The sequence below is a fragment of the Microcebus murinus genome, chromosome 6, assembly GCF_040939455.1.
Source record: "Microcebus murinus isolate Inina chromosome 6, M.murinus_Inina_mat1.0, whole genome shotgun sequence".
Lineage (NCBI taxonomy): Eukaryota > Metazoa > Chordata > Mammalia > Primates > Cheirogaleidae > Microcebus > Microcebus murinus.
Genome location: NC_134109.1, coordinates 110,837,496 through 110,861,685, shown reverse-complemented (window position 1 = coordinate 110,861,685; position 24,190 = coordinate 110,837,496). Strand labels below are relative to the sequence as shown.

Genomic DNA, 24,190 nt, shown 5'->3' with positions numbered 1-24,190 from the left:
TGGTAATTCTCATTGTTTACTGAAGAGACCAAACTCCTAGCTTGGCTAAATGGCCCTTTGTAACAAGTCTCTGGCGGAGTCTCTAGCCACTCTGAACTGGAAGTTCCTCAGAACTTCCTTATCCTCCCTCCCCTCGAGCCTTTAACATGTTAGCCCCTTGGCCTGAAATGCCCTCTCTCACCCATTGTCCCTTGAAGGACTGTTCATCCCTCAAGATACAATTTGAACACCACCTCCAGGAAGCCTTCCTGATGTCCCTCAAGCTGGGCTAAAGCCCCTTGCCTGGGCTCCCAGGGCCCCACACCTCCCTCTATCGATCCACTTAGCACCTTGGTTTGTGATAGGCTATCCTACGAGTTCCTTTAGAGAAAAAGGACTGCTTCTCGTACATCTCTTATCCTGTGGCCAGTTCACAGCAGGGCCTCAGGAATGGTTTGTTGGTTGAATGATAGGGCTCGTTCCAGGCTAGGGGCACCGTCGAATGTGACTCCGGTGATGTTAAGGCCTCCGAAGTGCATACGAAGATGCACTGCAAAGGCATGGACAGCCCCATTTACTCCCATGAGACCTACTGTGCCTGCTAGCTGTGCCCTCATGTGCACGTGTGGACAAAGAGACATGCATTGCTTTGCATGGCTCACCCTGTGCAGGCCGGTTGCTCCCTTCCAGCGTCTGGGCCCAGCGCTGTCCAACAAGCCCAGCCTGCTGCACTGAGGGTAGAAGAGAGGCAGAGTGAAGATCCAGTGTGGACATGGCTCCTTCATATTACCAGAGCTGAGAGAGAGCTGTACCCACCTGCCTGGCAGGAGCCAGGGGGCCCTGGGATTAGACTACCTTGGAATCAAAACCTGGCTCTGTACCTACTATGTGACCTTGTACAAATTACTCAGCCTCTCTGGGCCTCCGTTTTCTCATCTGCAAAATGAGGTTGACCACAAGTAACTTGCAAGGTAGCTGTGAGAATGAAATGAAGCAATATAAATATCAGCACAATGCCGGGCATATAATGGGTGTCCAAAAGATGCTTCACAGTCACTATAGTGAATAAAGTGTCACAAAAATATGCAGCTGGTGGTCCCAAATTATTCTTGCTCGTGACTGGAGCATCCTTGAAGGCAGTGATGTCCTATTCTTATATGTGTCCCTAGGGCCCACAGACAGGAAGTTGTAAGGCGTGTTTGCTGATTGAAGGAATGAATGGAGAAGGGGCTCTCACCTCCTGCCAATCTGAGGGGGAGACAGTGTGTGTAAACTCACGCGGCGCGGTCACTCTTTTGGCGGATATAGACACGTTCAATACCATCTCAGCTGAAGTACCTACCAAAGCAAATATTCCTCTATGAGAAGATGTCCCGGCCCTAAATAATGGCCCCATAACCTTGACAATCTCTCTAAAACGAACAAGCAAACAGACAAGGTATGGAGGAGGAAGAGAAAAGGAAGACACTTTGGAGTTCCTTAAAAGAGGAGGTGACCCATAGTAACATGGGTAGATGCTGGAGCCGGGCTGAAGCCAAAAAAGGCATTTCAGAGGAGTTATGTCTTGCAGCAGGAACAGAATTACAGAAGCAGTTCTCAGGACAGAATAAAGACGTGTGGGAGAGGAGAAACGAGGAGACGGGAAGCATGATTCCTAGAGGTCGGCGCACAGGGGAGTGAATCCCTGGGCACTGGGGACAGATAAGGGTAGAGATGCAAAAGCTCACTGCTCAGGGGTCAGGGAAGCCTGAAGGTTAGGTTAAAGAGACTGAGGCAGTGGGTGAAGACCCATTCGCCTCATCACCATTTGCCAGTGATTGTTCCAGGGTCTAGGACAGCAGTCCCCAATCTTTTTGGCACCAGGGACTGGTTTCATGGAAGACAATTTTGCATCCACCGCAGGTGGGGGGTGGTGGGGTGCAGAGCTCAGGTGGGGATGCCTGGCCAGTTTCCTCACAGGCCATGGACTGGTGCCTGGCATGGCCTGGGGGTTGGGGACCGCAGGTCTAGGAGTGAACACTTGGCTCCTTGAGAAGCTATGGCGCACCAGAACTCAGGGAGGGGCTGGACACAGCCTCCCCGTGGTCATGGAGGGGCAGAGGGAAAGGGAAGCTCCCTGTTCTGGGCCCACAGCCCCTGGTGCTGCCCTGACTGAGGCATGGGTGAGGGGACCCTGAGGAGCAGGGCGCAGAGGCGGGCCCAGCAGTGCTGGGGACAGGCAGTGAGGTGGAGGTACAAGGAGGCTTTGAGAGCTTTCATGTTTTCACAGCCACCAGCTCAGCGAGTGGAACAGCTGCTGGCGAGAGGAATAAGCCGCGCAGTCAGGGCTAGGTGAGAGACCTATTTCTGAAGTCCGCAGGGAAGGGCGGGGGATGTGAGGCAGGCAGAGGCCAGCGGGCCTCCGGGAGATGCTGCTGACCGGCCTGTGCCCTGCGCGGCCGAGCCCTGGTTCAGGTGCTTGCGGCCCCTGCAGGCACTGTGGCAGCCCCCGCTCGCACCCCCAGCAGAGTGATCAGAAGCGTCTCCACAGACCGCTGCTCCTCTGCCTGACCTGAAGTCTCCGGGCCATCGCACGCCTTGGCAGGGTCACCGGCTCCCAATGACTTGCCCTGGAGCCTTCGGCTCAAGGCTTCCCCTAGTGACAGTCCACTGCTTCGGGCTTCCCCTGCTGCGCCTGGCGTTCTCCCGTGCTGCAGCCCCAAGGGGAGTGCGGCCTCGCCCGCCCGCGCTGGCCGGCCCTCGCCCTCTCTGCACGCACGGCTTGCGGCGGGCGAGACTTCACGTCTAAGCTCCACTGTTGAGAAGAGGAGGCTTTTGGAATTTTGGAAATACTGAAAGTTCCCAATAAAATCTGGCTCCTTCGCCTATGGTATCTCTATTGCAGGGAGCCCAGGACACCATGGTTTCAGCGGAATGTAAAATGCATCATTTCATGATATGAAAAGGTCTCTAGGATTGTTCAGTGAGAAAATGCAAGGCACGTTGTGTGCTTACTTTGCAAGGAACACAAGTTTATGCTACCTCTGAGTGAAGGGGCAGTATGAAAATATATTGGCATTTGCTCATATCTGCATCAAGAAATGGTGGAAAAGATACACCAGAAATGAATAAAAGTGGTTATGTAGTGAGGACTAAGGAATAGGGTGTGTGGGGAACAGGGGTGGGAGCAAGACGTCCTAATGTGTCCGTTTTTGTTTTGATTTGTGAACCACATAAATATTACCCATTATTTAAAAATAAAAATAAATTAACCCTATAATGTCTAAATTGCACAGCACAAAAACCCTCTCACTGACTCCGCGGGAAAGCGTGTTAAGGTGAAGACACGGAGACATCAGCAGGCCCCAGGGACTGCTAAGGCTCGGGGCAGGGCACCTTGCAGGCCGGCTGTCCGGCTGGTGTCCGCCCGTCTGCGCAGGGCTTGCTCAGCCGCAGCTGCCGGGCACGATTCGTCCCTTCGCCGGCTGTGGGGACCGCTGCAAAGCAGGGTGTTGGCGGGAAGGGGACAGCAGGCTTGCCTGGCCCTGGCTGTCGCTGGACGGGTCGCTCGGAGGTCAGGGCGAAGGCCCGGCCTGCAGCGGGCCCTGCAGGGAGCAGGCTGCAGGGCCTCGCGCGCCCGCGGGAGAGCAGCCGAGAGACCCACTGGACCGCTGGGTCAGGCGGGCGTCTGCCCCAACCTGCTGCGTGACCTGGCTTCCCTCTCTGAGCCTCAGTTTCTCATCTGTGGAACAGGGGATGGGGCTGGAAAATACTCTCAGGTCCCTTCAGCCTCTAAAGGGGGAAGAAGCAAAATGCAGGGAACGAGTGTTGGGGCGCAGCGAGAGCGGGGAGCGCAGGTGGGGGGGCGCAGGTGGCGGGGGGGGGGGGGGGGGGGGGCCGCAGGTGGCGGGGGGGGGGGCGCAGGTGGCGGCGCGGGGGGGGGGGGCCGCAGGTGGCGGCGCGGGGGGGGGGGGGGGGGCCGCAGGTGGCGGCGCAGGTGGCTAGGCCGCCACGCACCCCCGCGGCCCCGCCGGGCCTCCCTGAGGGGCAGACGCTGCCGCGCGGCGCAGGCACGGGGATCCGGCCCCAGACGGCGCGGAGAGCTGGGCTCTGTCACTGCCAACTGTGTGACCCTGGCCTAGGGCCCTTCCTCTCCGGCCGCTTTTCCTCTGTGGGAGGGGAACGACAGTGCCCGTCCCTTGTCGTGAGAGGGCAGGTGCGCGGGCTGCTGTGCGCACCGCGCCTGCTTCGTGGCGAGAGGAACGACTGGGGCTGTGGCGTCCCCAGCGCCGCTCTGGCAGCCGCAGCGAGACCGCACACGCGGGGCGAGACCGCACACGCGGGGCGAGACCGCACACGCGGGGCTCGGACGTTAGCTCGCTGGCTTCCCGCGCACAGCCGGGGGCTTGCTAGCGGCCCATGTACACGGTCATAATGTTCCTGTGAAGCTTGCACAAGTAAAATGTTTCAACTACAATCGATTAAGATCATCATCTCTTCCACTCCAACTTTTGTGCCGTGTTTTCACTCCAGTGGGATGCTGCTGGGTGCCCGTGGGCGCTGTGGGATCTGGCCAATGGGAAGTGGAGGCGAAGACACATTTGCTTGGCTTAGTGGGATATATTTATGAGGTTTGCAGTCACTTCTGTGTGTCGTTAAGTTATTGCTGGCCGTTCTGGCTTAAGAGTGGCCTCCAGGGGCAATACTCCTACCCACCAATACCGCCCGCCGTCAGGAGGTGACGGGCCAGGGCCACAGGCCATATTGAAATACGTGTGCGCGTCGCTCCCAGCGCTGGCGATTTCTGAAACAGAAACAAGGTTTGAAATATGCAAAGCCAGAAGCTAGTCTGTGGAAAATTCTCCCGCCATCAGAACATCAGGCGTATTTCTCATGGATGGCCAGTCAAAATGGAAGTTCTCTCTTTTCAAGGGTATATTCAGTAACGCAGCATATACCGTTAAAAATGCACCACACACTTTGTTTCTCTTTAATGGGATTCGTGCAAAATGAAATTTACCAGAATTTCAGTGTTTGTAGGGCTTGAGTGTTATAGCAGTCCTAAAAACAGTGAGTGCTTTTGTGAGTGAAGTCAGATATTTTATGCATCCCAATATATAGAATCGCATCTTGGTATAACTAATGCATTTTGTCCTGATGAGGTCTGGCAGTTCCGGATGAAATAGCACACGAAATGGCACCAACACAGCAAGACAGTCTAGAGAAACAAGTATTCCAGTGACAAAGCTCCCACACATACTCATCAATAAGTACAGTGTATGTACATAAGAGTAATTTTATTGCACAATTACATAGCTCAAAGCATTGTAGCAGCAATTTAAGACTGCATCTGAATGGCTCTGGTTAACGAGCACCATCAATTCAGAGTATTTAAGATTGGCCCTTAACACAAGAAAACTTGAAACACTCTGAGATCTTACAGCTCATTTATAAAAGAAATTTGATAAAGCTTTGACAACAATCTCCCAAATTTATGACTTTACCAGTAGGTCATGAAGCTGAAGGAAATTTTTCTAAAACTATCACTAATAAAATAACAAATTGGTTAACGACATCAGGGGAAGCAGTGAATTCTCTCTATATTCTTTTTCCTTTTTTCTTTCTTTTTTTCTTTCTTTTTTTCTTTCTTTCTTTCTCTTTCTTTCTTTCTTTCTTTCTTTCTTTCTTTCTTTCTTTCTTTCTTTCTTTCTTTCTTTCTTTCTTTCTTTCTTTCTTTTTGAGACAGGATCTCTTTCTGTTGCACAGGCAAGAGTGGTGGCTTGATCACAGCTTACTGCAGTCTCAAACTCCTGGGCTTAAGTGATCCTCCTGCCTCAGCCTCCCCAGTAGCTGGGACTACAGGCATGCACTAGCATACTCAGCTATTTAAAAGATTTTTTTGTACAAACAGGGTCTTGCTATGTTGCACAGGCTGGCCTCAAATTCCTGGCCTCAAGTGATCCCTCTGAGCCACCATGCAAGGCCTCTAGTTTTATTTTACATTGAAAATGGGATTTTAAAAATTAAGTTTTCCTTATATTCTAAATATAGCTGATAAATAAGAAAGCAGTTTTATATCTGGCCACCTCAGTAAATTCTTGACTTTTTTCTATTGACATATAATAACTGCACATATTTATGGGTTACAATGTGGTGTTTTGATGCTTATATACATTGTGTAATGATCAAACCAAGGTAATTAGCATATCCATCACCTCAAACATTTATCATTTCTTTGCATCACAGTAAATTCTTTAATGCTTTCTATTTCTTTTCCTGTTGATTCTTTAGGAAGACAAGCATGTCATCTACAAATAGCCACGTGGTCTATTCTTGGCCAATACTTATACTTCTATATCAGTCAGAGGTTTTGTTTGCAAACAACAGTAACCAACTTAAGCTAACATTGGAAGGCTATTGGGAGAACCAAGCTCTGGGTGGGCAAAATTGCCAACATAGTTCTGCTGCAGTGCCGCCTTCTTTCCCTGCTCTGAGTGCCGTGCCTCTACCCGCACAGCTGCAGCCTAACAAACTGAAAACAGCACTTCTTCTCTCTGGTACTCTATACAACTTCAAGTCCAATATTTCTGGATGAGGCCCATTCCTTCTGTACCTCTGTCCCTATCTTGTCTCAATATTCTGCAAACAATATATATATAATAATGGATTAAAGGGGAAAATAAGAGAAATTTGTTAAAATATAGAAGTAGGGTGAGGAGCGGCTGCAGCTCCTGGCAGAGGAGGCAGGAACAGGAGCGCGCAGGAGCAGGGCGGGCACCATGCTGGGGTCACCACCATGGAGGCGGTGAAGCAAGATGCAGGCTCTGCAACAGCAGGCTGAGGATGCAGAGGAGAGGGCCGAGCGCCTCCAGTGGGAAGTGGAGGGAGAAAAGCGGGCCCGGGGACAGGCTGAGGCTGAGGTGGCCTCCTTGAACCCTAGGATCCAGCTGGTTGAAGAGGAGCTGGATCGTGCTCAGGAGCGCCTGGCCACTGCCCTGCAAAAGCTGGAGGAAGCGGAAAACGCTGCTGATGAGAGTGAGAGAGGTCTGAAGGTGATTGAAAACCGGGCCTTAAAAGAGATGGAACTCCAGGAAATCCAACTCAAAGAAGCTAAACATATTGCAGAAGAGGCAGATAGGAAGTATGAAGAGGTGGCTCGTCAGTTGGTGATTACTGAAGGAGACTTGGGACGCACAGAGGAACGAGCTGAGCTGGCGGAGTCCCGTTGCCGAGAGACGGATGAGCAGATCAGACTGGTGGACCAGAACCTGAAGTGTCTGAGCGCTGCTGAAGAAAAGTATTCTCAAAAAGAAGACACATGTGAGGAAGAGATAAAGATTCTTACTGATAAACTCAAGGAGGCCGAGACCCGTGCTGAGTTTGCTGAGAGATCGGTAGCCAAGCTGGAAAAGACAATTGATGATTTGGAAGATAAACTGAAATGTACCAAAGAGGAGCACCTCTGTACACAAAGGATGCTGGGCCAGACTCTGCTCGACCGAATGAGATGGAGCGCACCCCAGTCCCCCGCCGCTTCTCCCTCTGACCTGACTCCGCCCAGGCCAGCTCGCCCGAAGCTGACCTTCACACTGCGGGCTGATCTCTAACTGGAAGGCTGCTTTCTCCTTTCGCCACCCCTCCATTCTCACCCCACCCACCACGGCTTTTTCGCCAACTGTCTCTGCCTCTTCCCAGAGATTCCAGCTGGGCTAGAGGCTGAGCACCTTTGGGAACAACATTTAAGGGAATGTGAGCACAGTGCAAAATGTCTTTAAAAGCATGTTGTGATGTACACATTTTGTAATTACCTTTTTTGTCGATGTAGCAACCATTTGTAAAACATTCCAAGTACTTCCACAGCTCTGATGCAGCAGTCTAATCCCTTTTTCACTTTTGGAAGGTGACTTTGCAGCTTAATGCATATTGCCCTCTCCACAGAGGGGACAAAAAGGTGTGAGCCTGCCTTACTGAGAACCAAACAGAGCCCAGGGAAAGACTCCACTATGGGAAACCTCAGTGCTCTGTACAAAGTACCAGCCCAAACCTGAAAGGGCATCCCAGGAGAAGTAAGTCAAAATAAAAAAAACCAACAAAAACATGCCGTTCAGGTTTTCAGCTTTAAGGTATCTTTGGACTTTTTGATTTTTTTCATTAGAAGTGACCAAATTAAGATGGTGAGACCTCTGAGACCAGATTTTTGTCCTATTCCCAACCACTCACAGAATGGATCATGTGCCCTTTACTTTGAATTGACCACTTAATTGCTCTCCTGTCTCCTTGAAAGAAAGAAAATTATGTTTTTGCCACTGATTTAGCCATATGAACCTCATCTCATTACCCTTTTCTGGGTCTGAAGCTGCTATCTCTGAAAGTGCCATTTAATCATGCTTTGTATCAGTCAGTGCTGGAAAAATCTTGAATAGCTTATGTACAAAGCTTTGAAAATTTTATATTATTTTGAAACTTTGCTTCTTTGGGTTTGGGGCACCCTGGCCACCCCATCTGGCTGTGAGAGCTCTCTACAGTTTGTGGTCTGGCCATGTGCTGATCTTTTAAAGTTTTCTCCCCTGCCCAATCCCCACCTTTTGATGAGGTTTCTGTGAGGTCTGTTAGGTGTACATCTTGCAGCTTAAAATGTACTCTCCTTTGGTGTGGTCTCTTTGGGGCCAATTGGGAGAAAGAGAAAACCAATAGTGCAACTGTTTTGATACTGAATATTGACAAGTGTCTTTTTGAAATAAAGTACCAGTCCCTCTAAAAAAAAATGTATGTATATAGAAATAGATATATGGCACAGAAAGAAAGAAAATATAGGGTCTATGCCTTGGTAGAATGTGTGACCTCCCTCTTCTACCATTTGTTCCATGTTTACTTGGCCTTCAGCCCACACCAGCTGGGCGGGGTTCTTTACTGGTGGGGTAGCCTAGACCATGATTCCTGAGGGGTCTGAGCCCTGATGTCCTTGCCTAAATAAGTTGTATCTTCCTTCCATGTTTAGCACCACATATAGGAGGACCAGCAGGCAGGGCAGAGCATTCCCGGAGGTCACCCTCATTCCTTCATGCCCCATTGTAACAACCTCCCTATCACCTTTGATGGTCTCAATCAGCACTGTCCTGTGGAACTTCCTACCAAGGTGGAAAAGTTCCATAGCTGTTCTGCCTAACATGGCAGGCAGTAGCCACATGTGGACACTGACCACCTGAAACGTGGCTAGTGTGACTGAGGAACTGAACGTCTAGTTTTGTTTAATCCAAACTAATTGCAATAGCCACGTGTGGCTAGCATCTGCAGTATTAGACGGCCCCAGTCTAAAATCAGCCATTCCATGACTCCCTTTGCGCCTGTTCCTCCAGGGGTTTGGGGGCCCATAACAGCTGGTTTTCAGTGTTAACTTCCTAGTTGGTGGGACCATTATGTGTCTCCAGATTGAAGCTTTCCTCCCTTGGGCAGCAAAACCTCCAAACCAGCAGATGTAGAGTTGGGGGAATAGGAAGCAAGTTTTTTGAGAAGGGTTATTTGGTCTAATGGTGAAGGGCCCATTCCTACATCCATGCCTTAGTGCCGAGGCTGCTGTAAATTGTCACTATAACTTGGTTGCTGGTTGAGCTCAGATACCACATGCTGGAGGACAGTGCCCCAACACACCGGCTGTTGTCTACCAGGGTGCTGTAACTGAGCCTTCAACAGTGCATTCTACTTTTCTGTATGGCTGGCTGCTCCTGCATGTGTGGTGAGACCCAGTGAATCTCATGACCAGCAGCCTGCTGCTTTGCTTCTTTGAATGCGAAGCTGGTTCCTCGGGCAGAAACAGTGTTGAGTGGCTGCTGTGATGGCGTGGGGGATGCTTGTGCAGTCCACCGGTGGTGCTGATGGAAGCGTGGTGGAGAGAGAACGCACATTCAACTCCAACACAGATATTTATGCCAGTGAGGACAAGTCGCTGCCCCTCCATGACGGAAGAAGCCCAGCATAATAACTACTTTGCCATCAAATAGCTGACTGGCCCTCCTCACTGTAGTGTGGTATCAGATATGCAGAACTGGCCTCTGCCTCTGGAAATTAGACCCTTGTTGGCTGCATTGTTGGTTGCTTCAGCTTTAGAGAGGCTGGTAAGTCCTCACTTGCACTTAACAGAGTGGCCCCTGTCCCTGCTTCCAAAACGACTTCACTTCTGAGTGGGCGCAGGGGAGCCTCGGGAGAGCGGCTCACAGACATCCGCTGGTCCCCCGGTCACCGTCGGCTTGATCAGTGAGAGCTCCCTCCGCAGCGAGGGCAATTGGAGAGCACCGCATGGTGTGCAAGCAGGCGCAGAGGGGCCGCGCGCCTCTTCCCCAGGCCGCGGCCAGTCCCGCCCTTGCTCTGGAGCCCTGCTTGTCCGGCCCAACCGCCCGCGCTGCCCACGGCGGCGTCTGGATCTCAGGCCCTCTTGCATGCAGGGAAAGTGTTCGACAAGATGTTCTGCTCCTGAGAGGATTCCCTCCCTGAGTGGACGGTAGCACTATAGCTGTCCTCTTTTAGTGGCCACCTGTGTGTAAGCTCTGTTCCGTTCTTCCTCCCCTGATAGGTGGCCGCAGAAAACACCCCAGGAAGCCACAGATGTGGATTGTAGTGGGGAGTGAGAGGAGGGCAGTACCACAGTGTGTGAGACGTCCCCACAGCTATAGTTGGGTGACAGGCCACCCACGTGCCCAACCGAACATACACAGTGCTGCCAGCCACCAGTCACCTCTCCCTCGGGCAACTGCGCTCCAGCCGTTCGCCTGTAATTGTAATTCCAGTGTTTGCTCTGTGTGCTAGCCTTGCAAAGAGCCTCTTTCCATCATTATGTTCTGCATACTTTAATAAGACTATAGGTGTCTTGAAAGTTTGTCAATTTTTGCTTTTAAATTATCTAAGTATCTGTGTGCTTTGGTGGGTAGATCTGAACAATCATTTCAATTTCTTCTGTGGTTACTGGGTCCCTCAGGTTTTCTGCCCCTCATCGAGCCAACCTGTTACTTTACATGTTTCTAGACACATATCTATTGTATCCATATCTGCTTTATCTAAGTTTTCAGGTTTTGACATTATGTTATACATATTATTTTCTTATAATCTATGTAATGTCCTCTGTGGCTGAAGTTGCGTCTCCCTTTGCTGTCCCTGATGATGTATATCTGCGTTTCCCTTTTCTCTTAGACTCAGCAGAGTCTATTCAATCTGTTTTTCTAAGTCCTTAATTTATACATTTTCTTTATTTCTCCCTATTCTGAGAATATTTTAATGTAACTCTCTAGCTTCTTCAATTGAATATTCAGGACATTTTTACCCCAGTAATTCTTACAATTATCCACTTGAATGTAGGTTCTGCAGAGAGAAACTCTCTCTTTTGGTCACTGCTCGATCCCAGCCCCTGCAGCCCCGCTGGACTGTGACAGGCACTTGGAACGCAGGAACGCGTTAGTGACTTCACGTGCAAGAGTTCAAGACTATGATCACTGTGCTGAGAAAAGCTTCAGTCTTACTATCTAGGTTTTGGTATGAAATATTCTCATTGTTCATAATTTCAGTTTGTAATCTTAATTTTTATTATTTAATTCCACTGAGCTAGGCAGAAGAATGTTTGAAAATTTATAAGTGGCTAGACCCAGGATGAAGGTGTTATATTCTTGTTGTTAATTTGTAGATTGTAATTACACTATAATCAGGAAATGTGGCTCATATGATTTCTACTTTTTGGTTACTGAGGTTTTTTGTGGCCTGGTATGTGGTCAATTTTTGTCATTGTTCCATGAGGATTTGAAAAGATAACAGACTTTGGGGACAACACATAAAATGTGTTTAATATCATATTCAAACCTTCTCTTTCCTCTACTAAATTTGATTCTGAGAAAGATATTTTGACAAATTCTCCCACTAAGAGTATGGCTTGGTTAAAGACTTTTTCATTCTGCACCTCCCTGGTACACTGCATCTTTTATCTGAAAAAAAAAAATGTTTTGTTTAATGCATCTTGCCTCAAATTCTATGTCTCATACAAATACATCATTCCTGTTTGTTAGCCTTTGGCTGGGATATCTTTGCCAGACCTTAAATGTTAATCTTTGTTGTTTTAAATATTTTGTAACTGGTGTGTGGTTGGACTTATGTGTATGTATGTGAGTGTATATAAGCATATGTGTGTGCATGCCCAATATTAAGGTCTTTATCTTTATTTATTTATTTTGAGTCAATCTCACTGTGTTGCCCGGGCTAGAGTACCGTGGCACTAGCCTAGCTCACAGCAACCTCAAACTCCTGGGCTAAAGCGATCCTTCTGCCTCAGCCTCCCGAGTAGCTGGGACTACAGGCATGTGCCACCATGCCCAGCGAATTTTTTCTATATATTTTTAGTTGGCCAATTAGTTGGCTTTCTATTTTTAGTAGAGACGGGTCTCGCTCTTGCTCAGGCTGATTTCGAACTCCTGACCTTGAGTGATCCACACACCTCAGACTCCCAGAGTGCTAGGGTTACAGGTATGAGCCACCGCGCCCGGCCTTTATCTTTAAATAGAGGGATTTAGCTAAGTCACGGATATGCTGTGACAACTAAATGTTTGATTTTCCTGCCATTTTATTTCTCGGTTTTTGTATGTTATATTATTCATTTTTAACTAGCTTGTTCTAGTCTTTTTGGACTAGGTTTTTATATAATAGAAGGACAGTATGGAGAGGGACCCAGAGAAGTAAGTTCTGGTTTGGTCTGTGCCTGTGGGGGCAAAAGTGACTTTATTTTTAGATGTTAATCTGCCTAACTAATCCCAAGTCTGGAAATGCCTGCAAAGTGTCTACCTGATGATTGCTGTCTATGTGGAAACACCTATTCATCCTCCCGCGGCTTCTCCAAAACAACCCTTGATATTCTGCACCCTCACAGGCTGTGACGAGGCCACCTCTACTTTCCTCCTAGAGCAGCCTATACTCTTCACCAAGATGTGAGCTCTAGGTCTGTGGAGTTGTGGGGCAGAGACCTGCCTGTCTCGCAGCCGAGACCGGGCTTTTGCCTGTAAGTCGCCCTCAGGAATCACCCTAAACCAACGAACCAGATCTGCGGCCTCGCTCTCTGGTTTCTCGGCTCCACTTGCGTGTATGGCTCTTTCACGGAGCAGGCCTTGTGATGCTTTCTGTAGTAGACTGAACGCAGGCCTCCGAGGACACCAGGCCCTAATCCCCGAAGCCTGTCAATGTCACCTTGAACGGTAGACTTGCATATGTGGTTAAATTAAGGATCCTGAGATGGAGAAATCATGGTGGATTATCATGGCGAGCCCTAAATGCCATCATAAATGTTTTAATGAGAGAGTAGTCGGAGAAGACTTGATATACAGAAGAGGAGAGGGCAGTAGGACCACTGAGGCAGAGATGGGAGTGACGCAGCCACAAGCTAAGAAACAGACTCCCCTGCGCCTCCAGGGGGCCCTGCCCGCCAACTCCTGGATTCTGGCCCAGTGACACGGATTTGGGACTGTGTCCCCCTGACCTGTGAGAGAGTAAAGTTCTGTTGTTTTCAGCTCCCAAGTTTGTGGTCCTGTGTCACAGCAGCCACAGGAACTAAGACACTTTCCCATCCGCACTCGCCCCAGGGCGACTCTGCCGTAGCGCAGGCCCCCCCCCCCCCCCCGTCCCGCCCCCTGCCTGGCCTCCGCCCGGCACCTCCCCCCCCATCCCGCCCCCACCCCCGCCCACGGACCGCCCCCCTCCCGCACACCCCCAACTCGATGTCCCGCCCCCACCCCCGCCCACGGACCGCCCCCCTCCCGCACACCCCCAACTCGATGTCCCGCCCCCACCCCCGCCCACGGACCGCCCCCCTCCCGCACACCCCCAACTCGATGTCCCGCCCCCACCCCCGCCCACGGACCGCCCCCCTCCCGCACACCCCCAATTCGATGTCCCGCCCCCACCCCCGCCCATGGACCGCCCCCCCTCCCGGCACACCCCCAACTCGATGTCCCGCCCCCACCCCCGCCCACGGACCGCCCCCCCTCCCGGCACACCCCCCAACTCGATGTCCCGCCCCCACCCCCGCCCACGGACCGCCCCCCTCCCAGCACCCCCCCCCTTTCCCGCCCCCACCCTCACCCACGGACTGCCCCCCCTCCCAGCACACCCCCGTCCCGCCCCCACCCCCGCCCACGGACCGCCCCCCCTCCCAGCACACCCCCGTCCCGCCCCCACCCCCGCCCACGGACCGCCCCCCCTCCCAGCACACCCCCGTCCCGCCCCCACCCCCGCCCACGGACCGCCCCCCCTCCCGCACACCCCCAACTCGCTCTGTCCAGTCCCCACCCCCGCCCACGGACCGCCCCCCCCGCACCGCCCCCCAAGTCGCTCCGTCCTGTCCTCACCCCCGCCCACAGACCGCCCCCCCTCCCGGCACCCCCCCCTCCGTCCCGCCCCCACCCTCGCCCACGGACCGCCCCCCCTCCCGGCACCCCCCCCAACTCGCTCTGTCCCGCCCCCCTGCCACCCCCGCCCACACCCCCCCACCGCCCCATCCCGCCCACTGCCCAGCCTCCGCCGGGCACACCCACCCCGCCCGGCCTCCGCCCCTCCCCCACCCCTGGCACCCCACCCTCGTGCCCCGTCCCGCCCCCTGCCTACCTGCCTAGCCTCCGCCCAGCACCCCCCTACTCCGGCCCCGCCCCCACCCGAGCACCCCGCCCCGCCCCTGCCCGGCCCTCCGCCCCCGGCCCGCCCCCTGCCAGACCCTCTGGCCCCAGTCGCGCCCCCGGCCTGCCCCCTGTCCACCTGTTCCGTCCTGCCTGGTCCCTCCCCCTCCCGGCCCCTCCCCAGCACGTCTGCGCGTGCGCAGCTCCGCCCCTCAGCCGCTGGCCGGCGGTCACTCGGACCCTGCCGCCCCTGCCTGGCCCCACCCCGCCCGGCCCAGTACTCCTGCGCGTGCGCGGCTCCGCCCCTCTGCTCGCGGCCTAGCGGGTCACTGGGACCCTCCCGCCCTTGCTGGGTGCCAGGCGAGCGCGGCGTTGGGGAAGGTTCTGAAGCCCGTGCAAACTCGGCCTCGCCGCTCCGACAGAGGAGCCCTGGGTTCCCGCCCCTCGCTGCCTCTGGGAGGGGGCCTCGGGACGCCCTCCCGCCCGCGCTCTGCGGCGCCGCGAGCGCCCGGTGTCGCGCAAGAGCTTTCCTGAGTCCCGCTCTTCCTCAGCCGTTCCGTTGGTTCCGGGACGAGCGACGGGCGGATTCGCGCCGCTGCTGGCGACCGCGCGTGGCGCCAGGCGGGAGCGGAGCGCGCGCTGTGAGTGGTGGGCAAGGCTCTCGTCCTGGCGGCCGCGGCGGCGACTTCCGAGCCCGCCGGGGGCGCCCCTGCGCCCGGTGTCGGGGTCCAGGCGGCAGGGCGCATGTTCCTTTCTCCCGGTTGTGAATGAAAGCCTATGGCCTCATTCTCCAAACGCGTTTTTCAGGACGCTAGTTCCGTGGGATGTTAACAAGGGTTATTTTTCAAAGTTCAGTGCCTCAATTAGTGTGGAAAATGCTGAATTCAATCGGATTCATAAAAGTTCCTTTAGAAGCAGCTCCAAATTGTGGTGAGGATGTGCAGCCCCAGCCACCCTCACACGTTGCCTGGGATCGGTCTGGCCGCGTGCGACCCGCGAATTCCGTTTCCAGGTGTGCCCGCCTAGGAAAACCGAGGCGCGCTCGGGAAACGGCTTGCAGCAAAACCCTAAGTATTTACCAGCAGAAAAATGAACAAATTGTAATCAATATATTCTTACAGTAGACTACTCTCATCAATAAAAAGTAACGAGCCACCGACGCGGGACACGGACGGATTTTACAGGTGTGCTGAGGGAAAGCAGTCAGACCCGGAGGAGCACGTGCGGCGCGACAATCGCTCCCGAAGCCCTGGAGCCGAGACTCAAGCGGCGGCACAGAAGTCACGCCGTGGTTGCCCGTGGGTGGGGACGAGGCATGAGGGAACTTTCTGGAGTGATGGAAAAGCTCTGCACCTTGCCGTGGGTGTGGCTTATTTGGGTGTAAGTGTCAGAGTTCATTGAGCTGAACATTTAAGACCTGTAAGGGCGCTGAATGCAAATCACACAGTAGAAGCCACTGTGAGACTCTCCGCCGTCGGGAGCGAGGGCCCGCGCGCCGCCCAGGAGGGGGCCGCCGCCACAGGCTGCCCGCCCGGCCCTCGGCGGAGGCTGTGGGCAGGAAGCTCCCTTCCACAGGCACGAACTGGGGACAGGGGCCACAGGGTTCCTTGTGCCCAAGTCTGCGGTGACAGGGGCGCTGTGGGCACCGAGAGGCTGGGCTGGGGTTGGGCAGCGGGTGGCAGGTCTGCGTGCACTGCTCGGGCGGTGACCAGGCCGCCTCCCCTGCAGCGGTGGCGGGCTGTCCTCGGGGTCGGTGGGGGCCGGAGCTGTAGCGATAGGACAGGCTGTGTGAGGAGCCGCTGCTGCTGGGCCACGACCCTCCCCTCTGTCCTCTGGTGACTGTGGGGTCCCACCCTCTTTGTCCTGTGCAGGCCACCCGCCCCTTTTTTGCCTCAGCGCGCGGTTGCCACCCAACAAAGCCCGCGCAGCAGCAGGCTGGCTCCAGCTCCGGCCCGCCGTTTGCACCCTGCTGCCGCAGCTGGGGGGGCTCTGGGCTCTCGTGGGGAAGCCAGTCCCCAGGGTTGTCTGGGTGGGTCACTGGCCGTGCAGCACCAGTGGGTTTTTCGTCCCGCTTGTTCTCTGCTTCTCAGCTTCTAGGAAGCCCTCACTATAACTGGTACCTTTTTCTGGTTGCCAGCACCGCTAAAGAGTCTCATTTTCCTTTTGCCTGTCAGTGCAGTTGGGGCACAGCAGGCAATTTGTAAATGAATCGGGGCGACTGTGTATAGGTGACAGGATGTGCGTGTGTGCGACTGCGCCGCCTGGGCCCAGGCTAGAGGAAGAGACCAGGTGCAGGGCTGGAGGAGGTGGCAGCCAGGCGGGGTGTCGACAGTCTGCCCAGTGGGAGGTCCTTGCTGTGCACAGGAATGACATTGCTATGTGGCCCGGCTGACAGATGCCCCACAGGAGATTAGGAAATAAGTCTGCATCTCCCCTGGGCTCTGATACCATCAGCGGCTAAGAGGCCTGTCTGATTTCATTACAAATCTCCTGTTCCAGGTGCCCAGGCTCTCAGGTGTGGGAGGACAGTGGGCCACGGCAAGGGCATTTTACTTTTAATTGTAGCCATTAATCTGGCACCAAAAGCTGGTCTGTCTTCCTGGGAGAGGTGAGAGAAGGGGACAGGACACCTATCAATTGGGGACTGGTTGACCCCCTCTTTGCCCTGTATCGAGGGTGGGAGGGAATCGCTTCCCAACCTTGCTTTTCAGGGCCCAGCTTCCTGGCCTCCTTGGAAGGATCGGTTTGCTCCTCTGAATGTTGTGGGCATCTCCTGGAGCCAGTAGACGACAGCTCCTGAGCCATGCTCCTCTTATTTCCCCAGGGACAGGGCCACTGTGGTGGGTAGTGGCATCTTGCCTGGTGCTAGCCCCTGCCCCAAAGTCAGGGCATGTCCCAGTGAGAAGGGCATGGTAGGGATGCCCTACCATGGTAGGCGCCCAGTGAGCGTCTGGAACAGCCCAGTAGGGGAAGGGCAGAGTGGGGAGAGGCTCAGAGCCAGATGGGGCAGAGCTAGAGAAAAGGCCAGCTGTGACCACATTATTATGCGGGACTGGGACCAGATAGTGTGTGTGTGGCCGAGAGGGTGGATTTCCTCCCCCTTCTATCCATCTCAGTGAGAGCTACCTCATGAAGGGCTATCGGGCTTGGGGCCGGTCAAAGGCTGAGCCTGCCCTGGGAGCTCTCCAGCCTCAGACAAACGCCCAGTGCAGGTAGGCAGGGTCTGGGCAGACACCCACAGGAAGCACCCCGAGAGCAGGTGGGGAGAAGCTTGATGGGTGGGGGAGGAGGTGGGCTAGAATGGGGCCTTGAAGGGTGAACCATCTGCCAGGCAGAGATGGGGCAGGTGTGTGGTTGGGGAAGGTATGCCTCTGGGGTTCGTATGCCTCTGGGGTTCCTGGAAAAGTAGGGGTTTGTGCAGGGGGGGACCTACAGAAGGAAGAGGCTCTACAAGCAGTGAGCTTGATTCCTGGGTGGCAGGGCCTGGGGCCAATTTCTAGGGTTAGTGGCTGTCCCTGTGAAGACACTTCTCTGTGTCCTCAGACCCCCTGGGCCTTGAGAGACCCAGGAATAAGGCATAGGCAGCCACAATCACAGCATCTATCAACTACTACGTGCCAGGAGTCCTACCCATGGGGCCCCCAGGACCCCACGGCAGTCCTGGAAGGGGCCGATGGCAGACCTGCTCAGCTCCTGAGGCCCGGAGAGGAAAGGGACTTGCCCAGAGTCACACAGGGAGTCTGTGTGTTTGAGCCTGGCCCTTCTGGCTATATTGTGGGGCCTTCAGGAAAGAAGCCCAGCCCGGGTTCCTCTCCTGCTCCTACCCGACAGGAGGGTCCTGGGCATGGGTGAGGAAGGAACGAGCTGTCCGGTGCTCTGTGCTCCTAGGGAATGGTGTTTGGTGCCAGGAAGGTATTTTGTTTTCTCGAAGGAAAACCTAGGCTCTTGTTGTCATTATAATGGATAATTTTGAGTAAGGAGTTAATTAAGCCCCATCTGAATGTGGAGCACACACTGCTGGGGGTAGAGCGGAGGGCTCCTATTTTCCTACTGCCTGAGCCTGGTGAGCTTGGGCAAGTCATTGACCATCTCCACACCCAGGTTTTCTCACTGGTGAAATGGGGTGGGAACAGGACCTACCTCACAGGGTTGTCCTGAAGATTAAATGCGCCACATGGCAAATCACAGGGAATGGTATCAGGCCCAAGGAAGCTGCTCAGCATGAGCTGTCACTGACACTGCAAGTCTCACCGCCTTGTGGCACCATTAAAGGGAAAGACAAGCCACTCAGGTGCCGAGGAACTAGTCCAAGAGAGGGCAGCAGCCTCCCTTCCTCCTCGCCTGCTCCCTCGGGGGATCCCCTCGGGACGCCTGACCTCCTGGACAGCCAGGAACTATTGACCCTGCCCACTAAATATTTCAAGAATCTGGCCCTGCTCTTCCATCTCCATGCCTATGAGCTGAGCTGGGAGAGCCCGGCCTCTCTCCCCCGGTACCACACGCTGCCTTCTATGCTGTATGGATCTGTCTGTTGTTACCCAGTGTACACAACCATCAGTGTCAATATTCTGCAACCTCTTTGAGGACCTTGGACCTACCTCTGCCCTCACACCTGGCCCAGGCTCAGGCTCATGCCAGTACTGGTTGACCCAAGCTGAATTTGCTACTAGTCAAAGATGCTGCAGTAACCTTTGTGTTACTGTCCCAGAGCCATTGCTGCTCGGCTCTGTGGGCAAAGCAAGGTAGTACTACATTTCAAATATAAGAAATAATCTGTTCCCTGCATTTGCCTGATCACTTATTAGCACAAAAGATAAGTTTAAACCACAGACTCATGGCAAAAAGAATTAAGTCCATATTCACCTCCTAATTAAACTGAGAGAAGCCAGCTAGATCCAAGGACACCAGGCCCACTTGATGAATTAACATTTATTATAATCAGAAAACAATCTAATTCAATTAAAATGTTTCCACAAAAGTAGTTTAATGACATTCCCCAAAACAAAGTACATTCGGCTGAAGCATTTAGTCCATCAGGCACAGTGCCACGAGGCGCTGAAACGGCGGCCCTGATGTGGACCGCAGGCCCTGCGGAGTGGCTGGGCCTGGCTGAGCGCTTTGTTGCTGGGAGGAAAGGACGCTTCTGGGCACAGTGGCCCTCTAGCAAGCCTCCAGCCCAGTGCTGGAGGGGACCCGGCAGCTGCTCTCATGCCCACCCCCACTTCCAGCTGCAGCTCTCCCCCCAACTGCTGTGCCTGGCACAGCCCCCGTGCAGGGCAAGATTGTGTGGGGAGGAAGGCAGCTTGGATTCAGGGGCTTGGACCCATTTTTGCCTCTGATGTGCAGGTAGGAGGTGTTCAGAGAAAGGACTGTTAACAAGGCTTTCTGAAATTCAGCCAGGAGATATTTGGAAACCTAGAGAAACTGCCATTCAAAAGCTGCAAGCAGCTTTCCAACTCTCATGAGGCAGAAATTTGAATTCACAGTGCCTTTGCTCAGAAAAAATCCCTTGATGGGTCCTTAGTTATAAAGACAGAAAGCAAATACCCACTTGTAGTTTGCCTTTTTGATCTGACAATATTTGAGTGCATACTATCTCCAGGCAGGGGGCTAAACACATTGGCTGGATTGTGTCCTTTAATCCTGAAAATGACTCCGTGAGGCAGGAATTCCCATTGAGACCAAGGCTCAGAGAGTGCCCGAGGACACACAGTAAGCTGGAGTTGGATCTTGGGTCTAAACCAGGCAGCCAACTGGGCAGAGAGACCCCTGGTTGTAGAGGCCCTCTTGAGTCACTGGAGTTGCATGGTCTGTTCTTTTGAAGAGCTCCCTGGTGACTCTGGCACTTTGACCTTGGCAATCTGAAATCTACACCCCACCTGGTCTACTGGGGTCAGCCCTTGCCTGACACCCCAACTTTCCATCCAATTCAATTGCACTGACATGGACTGAGCCGTATGCATTGTCACCAGCATTGAGCATATGCCTTTAGGAAAAGCTTTGCTAGTCTGATAGGCAGAAAATGAGATGCCAACAATATGATCTTCATTAAAAAAGAAAAAGGCAGAGTAAACAACACTTGCAGGATCTGCCGCAGATGTCATTGGCAGTCATTTCTGATAGTGACCTTGTGGGCCAATTTATCTTCCAAATTTTCTACCATAAATAGACATTACTTTTATAATCAGAAAAGGCTATTAAAATGTTTTTTAGATATGCCATCTTAGTTTTTTATTTCTCTTATTTCTAGAAATTTTAAACATTTGTTTCTTTCTTTGTTTTGTTTTTGTTTTTTTTGAGACAGAGTCTCGCTTTGTTGCCCAGGCTAGAGTGAGTGCTGTGGCGTCAGCCTCGCTCACAGCAACCTCAAACTCCTGGGCTCAAGCAATCCTGCTGCCTCAGCCTCCAGAGTAGCTGGGACTACAGGCAAGCGCCACCATGCCCAGCTAATTTTTTCTATATATATTAGTTGGACAATTAATTTCTTTCTATTTGTAATAGAGACGGGGTCTCGCTCATGCTCAGGCTGGTTTTGAACTCCTGACCTTGAGTGATCATCCCGCCTCAGCCTCCCAGGGTGCTAGGATTACAGGCGTGAGCCACTGCTCCCGGCCAAGATTAAACATTTGGATTATTCTGTGGCCTGCCTGTTCTCATCCATCTGCTGGTGTTTCATATTCCTGCTGATTTCCAACAGCTCTTTGTAACTCAGGACTGTAACTCTATGTCTGTTCTATTTCTTGCAATAGTTTTCCTGGTTCTTTACTTTTCAGTTGTTTCTACTGTTTTCAGTAGACACAGGTTTATCATCTTTAGTCAAACCTATTGATCCGCCCCTTTCAGATGCCTTCTAGCCTAGAAAGTCCTTTCTCCACAAAAGATAAAATAGGTATTGACTTAGCATTCCTTCTAGTTCTTAAGGTTTCTTTCCTTCTTTTCTGTCTTTTGTGGCATGTAACTCTTTGTTTGATCTGTTTGGGTTTATACTGGTCTACAGCATGCAGTTGGATTTTTTTTCCAAATAGCAACCAATTGTACTAGTGTAGTTTATGGGGTTAGACTTCCTTTGCTCTCCATATAGTCATGTCTTACTGACCCTATACCACATCATAGACACTCGTTTCACACTAGATACTATTTTTAGATGACCTATTCTGTCACATTGACCATTTTTTTGGTACCTCTATTGCACTATTTCATCGATCATAGCTCTTTCATGTGATCAACTGTGCTTTCAATTTCAACAATTTCTGCGTTTCTTTCATCTATTCATTCTTCCAAGTGACTCTGAGAAACATTTTGTAAAGTTTCTCTACCCAGAAAAACCCATTGAGACTTTAAATTCCAATGTTATTAAAGTATTTGAGAAGACAACCCTGAGAGCTCATCTCTCCGTGCATCTCAGGAGAGGCTGTCATTTTTCACACTGTGTGGCTCAACCTCCCTACGAGTGCGGGACAGAATGCCCAGACAAGCAGAAATAATCATCATAGAACTTTTATACCTGTATGTTATATAATACCGCTATTTTTAGTGAGAGAAGCTGCCTTTTAAGTGCTACGTCTATGATGTATTGTTAAGTGAGAAAAGCAATTTTCTGTTGTGCACAGTAAGAGCCCATTTTTGGAAACCAGTGGAACCCTCCAGGCTAAGTGTATGTCTTGTGCAAATTTGCAGGGCGGGATCGTAAGGGGTAGGTGAATGGAAAGATTATTAACCAGAGTTATAAAAAGAAAAGAAAAAGGAAAAGAAGGTTGCCAGTTGCGTCTAGGGCGGCTGGTGGCCTCTTGGGTGCCTTTCTGGCTCCGGAAGCCGCCTGGTGGGGACGCTGCACCCCAGGCATCTGCTGGGTGGGTGGGCTGCGGTTTGCTTGTTTGGTGATTCCAGCCTGCTCTGGGGCCTTTTGAGAGAGGTCTCCAGAGTGTCTGAAGACAGCCATAGCCAGCGCCCTGTGCCCCGCTAGCCTGCAGGACACAGTGAGGCTGGACAGGACGGGGAGCCAGCCCTATAGGTGGGATTGCCTGGCTGGTCCTTCTGCATCCGCCCCTTTCTTCCCATCTACACTCTGCGCATGCCAGGAAGCCTTCCTTGAGTACCCCAGTCTGTCACAGTGGGAGTGAGAGCCACAGGGCCCAGGCCTATCCACTGGCACAAAAACAGGCCAACAGGACTCCTAAATGGTGGGGAGGAGAACTGACTGCCACATCAGCCAGGCCTGGGTTTGAATCTCAGCCCTACTGTCAGGGCGTTCCACCAAAACCCCCTGTTTCGCTTATCCCGCTTCTAAATGGAGCAGCTACTAATACTCACAGCTGATGAGATGATTTGGGGTCATACTTCTGATTGGCTGACCACTATGGAAATGAGGTGACTTTTGTGAAAACTTGCCATTGGCTAACTGTAACCCCCCAAAGGTATAAAACTAAAAGAAAACGAAAAGGGGCGCTCAGAGTCTGGTGGCAGATGTGCCCCTCTGAGCCCACCGGCGAAGCAAAGCTGGCTCTCCCATTCCCCGCGTGCCACTCGGGTTTTTCTTTGGCCAAGAGCTGCTCACACCTGCCGGAACACTACCACTTGCCAGCTGTGCAGCCTTGGGTGGGTTTCTCACCCACTTTGAGTTTCAGTCTCCTCATCTGTGAAATGGGTGTCACAGGGCAGTGGGGGCTCCAACGAGGCGATGTGGGAGGCCCTGGCCCTGGCCCGGGCACGCTGGAGCAGCCAAGGGCAGCTCTCTTCCGCGCACCTCCCTGTCAGCGCGAGTGGGGCCGGAGGACGGCAGGCCGGCAGCCAAAGCCGAGCCCTCGCCTGGGTGCCCGTGGAGGGCGGCTGCACAGACACACTCACGGGAGCTGTCTGCGGTGCCAGGGGCCGACTTCAATGGGTGAGGGAACGCGTCCAGACGGAGTCATCCTAGAAGCCTCCCAGCTGCTCGGGGCCCTGAAGGACGCGGAGGAAAAGGATGGGCGCAACGTGGGTGCAAAGAGCCTGCGCCGCCGCGTCTGGCAGGGCAGCAAGGAGGACAGCCCGGCGGGGAGGCTGCTGCGAGGCGGTCGGCCGCAAGCGTGAGGAGGTGGCAGGACGCGCACTCTGCGCTGGGCCTTCCTCTCTGGGCACCACAAGCCACTGACAACACCGGAGCCACAGCCAGAGTGAGGGAGACTGCCCCAGCCCCAGCAGGGAGGTGGAGGCAGCCTGCCTGAGGGCAAATCCAAGTTCCCTGTGTAGGGATTTGGGACAAAGAAAACCTCTCTGGCTTGTTCTCTCATGGGTAATGGGGATGCGTCACAGGCGTTTGGTGCAGATAGAATGTAGCTAGTCCCTGGGAAGCACCCCTGGGCTGGTTTCCAGAGAGACCCCTGCCCAGCGAGAGGAGCATCTCCGCAGCTCTCCAGGCGTCCAAGGCCACCCTCCACGATCTCTTTCCCTAAGGTGCATTTTGCCTCCCAGGGAGGTTCTTTTGTTACCAAAAGTTCAACATTGAGCACTTTCCCCAAGGCTGCAGCAGAAGAACAAAGACACGTGGTTTGAGGAGAAGGAAAGAGGACTTTATTAATTTTCGGGCAAATGAGGAGGCTGGCAGACTCCTGTACCCAGGTACG

At 53.0% G+C, this 24,190-nt stretch overlaps 1 pseudogene; it reads left to right on the top strand.

Annotated features, from left to right (window-relative positions):
- The first annotated feature begins 3,714 nt into the window (after positions 1 to 3,714).
- LOC142871542 (uncharacterized) lies at positions 3,715 to 7,565 on the top strand (annotated as a pseudogene).
- The last annotated feature ends 16,625 nt before the right edge of the window (positions 7,566 to 24,190 follow it).